This window comes from Limulus polyphemus, unplaced genomic scaffold (genome assembly GCF_000517525.1).
Source record: "Limulus polyphemus unplaced genomic scaffold, Limulus_polyphemus-2.1.2 Scaffold3278, whole genome shotgun sequence".
Lineage (NCBI taxonomy): Eukaryota > Metazoa > Arthropoda > Merostomata > Xiphosura > Limulidae > Limulus > Limulus polyphemus.
The window spans coordinates 9,077-12,678 of NW_013668888.1; the positions used below are offsets into that span (position 1 = coordinate 9,077).

A 3,602-nucleotide genomic window follows, 5' to 3' on the forward strand; every position below is an offset into this window, starting at 1 on the left:
AATGATTACACTGTATCGACCCTCAGTCTCGGGTCATCATCACATTTATCAGTGTTGATTTGTGCTAATGAGGTGAGACCTTTGTTGAACGATATATTTTACTTCGTGACAGTTTGTACCTTAGCACCTCCGTTTTTGTGATTTAAGTTTTATCTTAATTTTTTTAAAAAACAACAATGTAATGTTTGAACAACCCCATATTTTAGTCATAAGTTTATATGTATATACTGGAACATCTTGATTTACAACTTAAAAGTTAAATACCGGCAGATGTCCGTTATTATGTTGTCAATGCTCCTTTACAATGGCAAGGTACGAAGGTGGTGATGAGATGTTATCATTAGTTAATGGTTTCACAGAATTATCAGAAGAAGAAATAGAACATTTGCTATCAGTAATGATTAAGGCAAAGGTAGGTGTAAAGTTAGTACATGAGTAATAAGAGGTGTTACAACTTGTCACGGCTTACATTTACAGGCAAACGGTAAGCAATGAGTAAATAAGTATATGTATAAATAACACGGCCGTATTACTTATACTACTACTGAGTATTAGTAGTACATAGTTCAGTTGATACTGATAGCGTATAAATTAAATATAAGTTTAACAATAATAATATAATACCAAGTTACTTGCACTAGTAGCAGTATTAGTAATAGTATTACTAGTGAAATACTACTAGGTACTATTGGTATTAGTGCAGTAGGAGTAGTACTACTGTGTTATTGTTAGTGCCACTACTACTAGTACTATTAATAGTAATAATAATATACTTTCAATAGTTGTATAAAAAAGACTAGGACTAGGAACGCTAACTCGAAATGTTATCTTTCGGAAATATAAAGATGTATAACTACTATAAACTTAGCGATTTTGTATAACTTGTTCCTTATGTGTCTTTGGCTTTTTTTTGTGGTTAACTGTATTTACAACTAATGCTAAGCCTATCTTTTGAAATTTAAACTTGTTTCTAACTTCAGTAATCTTGATATCGATCATCATACAATAATACATACAACCATTGGGTCTAGGACTATGCACTTTAGTTTTAATAAACTACTACTAAGTATCTTAATTGATAATATGGTGAAAACAAACTTAGTCATGGATCCAGTCTCCTTAGTTAAGCATATTTTATTTCAGATGAATTTGACTTACTTACAATTTCTGTTCATGCTCAAGTGTGCACATGTTTAAAAAAAAAAGTGGCTGTTTCTGAGTATATGCCCTATGGCTGGGTGCTGAATAAGAGTTCAATTATTACTATTAGCCTGGCAGCCTTGTATCAGGTGAGAGTTTCATGTGGCTGGCTGTGTGATCTGAACACCAGCTCAGTTAAGTACAGTGTGAGACTTAAGCTTGTAATTTAAATTGTGCAATGAGGTTAGTGTAAAATAAATAGTCTCTTTATTCAGTTTTGCTCCCATTTTCTAAGTTGTGAACTTAAAGATCTATTTTTATTCTTTTATTAATGGTTTTCACTTTTGTCATGGCCTAAGAAAAACCTTGTTTAGTGCAAAACTCAAGTTGTGTGAAAATTTTTATCAGTGGCAGAACCAAGCCAACTGGAAAACAACCATTGTTACATACTTAATTCTTATTTAGTGAAATAATATCTTCATGTGTCAAAATTCTTGAATATCCAAACCTTCATTTAGCACCCAGCTGCAGTCCAATAACCTGGGTTGTTTAGAAATGAGAAGTATTGAAGTCTAAATTAGCCTTATATGCCATAATTTAAGTAATAGATAAAGTTATTTTTTATGGCAGGAAATATTTATGTATTTAGTTTCATCATCATTCTTTATAATTTTAACATTTAAACCCAGAGGTTTCTTTCCTGGGTGTAACACTGTAATAACATGCATAACACAAATGAGAAATTATTTTACTTTTACTCATCCTGTGTTAGTAATTGGAAATTTGTGTGTGTGTGTGTGTAATTATATCTGAAAATAAAGCAGTTTTAATAATTATTTTTATTTGTAGGTTTTGTCAAGTTATAGCTGCATTTATTTTTTATTTGCATAATAACAACACAATGATTAAGTACAACATGGGACCTATTGGTCCATCTAGGCTGTCTTATCCTCTAAACTAAGCTAAGCTAAACTAAAACGTAAATAAAAATATAAACCCTCAAAGCTAGCTCTTATCATTCATTTAGTTATCAAGCTTTTTCCTAAACTCACTTAAATTTATTGCTTGTACAACACCTGAAGGCAACCCTTTCCAAAGACCAACTGCCCTGTTAGAAAAATGTAACTGCCTTAGCTGAAAATAACTCCCACTCTGCAAAATTTTATATTTATGTCCCCTAGGCCTACTATTGTCATCATTAAGTATGAAGAAAGATGATGCATCAGAAATATTAAACACCCCAATCAGATCCTCTCTTAACTCTTCTTTTTTGAAGAGAAAACAATTTTAGAGGTCTTATCCTTTCCTAGTATGACAACCCTTCCATCCCATGTACCATTCTAGTAATTATAGGCCTATTAGTCTTACTTAAGTTGTGGGAAAAGTTTTAGAAAGTCTGACTAAAGATGATTTGCAAAGTCATTTAACAAAGTTTAGAATTTTATTGGATAGTCAATATGGATTCACTAAGGAAAAATCTTGCCTTACAAATCTTTTGACATTCTTTGAATAGGTTACTGCTTATGTAGATGGGTAAGGGTGGAGATTTGGATTTTTCAGAAAGTATTAGACAAGGTGCCACATAAAAGGCTTTTAAAAAAAAATAGCTCTATAGGTGTGGGAGATAAGTTAGAAAATTGGATGGAAGAGTGGCTGGATGGAAGAAAGCAGAGGGTTGTTACAAATGGAGTTCAGTCAAACTGGAATAATGTCACAAGTGGGGTACCTCAGGGCTCAGTCTTAGGATCTTTGCTCTTTTTGATTTACATCTATGGCACAGATGAAGGAATAGTCAATAAAGTACTTAAATTTGCTGATTATAGTAAGGTCTTGGGTATTACTGACTGTGAGGAGGATGCTGCTGATTTACAAAAGGATTCAGATCATTTAGTGAGTTGGGCAAATAAATAGCAGATGGGTTTTAATTATAATAAATGAAAGATAATACATGTGGGTTATAATTTGAATTATAAGTATAATTTAGATTGGAATAACCTTAATACTGTTACGAAGGAAAGGGATCTTGGTGTAATAGTCGATCATCCAAGCAGTGTGCTGTTGCTAGTGGTAGGGCAAATAGGATTTTAGGTTGAATCTATAGAAATATTGAATACAAGTCTAAAGAGGTTATACTTTCATTGTAAAGGTCACTGGTTAGGCAACATTTGGAATATTGTGTTCAGTCTTGGGATCCTTACCTTAGGAGGAACATTGAATTGTTGGAACGGGTTCAGAGAAGGGTTATTAGAGTGGTGCCTGGGATAGAGAGGCTGTCATACGATGAGAGGCTGAAATCTCTCAAATTTTTTTCTCTTGAAAAAAGAAGAGTTGGGGGGATCTGATTGAGGTGTTTAAGATTGTAAAGAGAATTGATAGTGTTGATGTATTATCTTTTTTTATACTTAACAATGAGAATAGTAGGACTAGGGGACACAAGTATACATTTTGGGAAGGTAGGAGTC

General features: G+C 32.8%; 1 long non-coding RNA gene across 1 annotated transcript in view; it reads left to right on the forward strand.

The window, feature by feature from the left end:
- The first annotated feature begins 208 nt into the window (after positions 1–208).
- LOC111088190 overlaps positions 209–3,602 on the forward strand; it is an 8,392-nt gene continuing 4,998 nt past the window's right edge. Inside the window, exon 1 of the long non-coding RNA XR_002612783.1 lies at positions 209–412. This is a non-coding gene — a long non-coding RNA (uncharacterized LOC111088190). The remainder of the gene's footprint in view (positions 413–3,602) is intronic.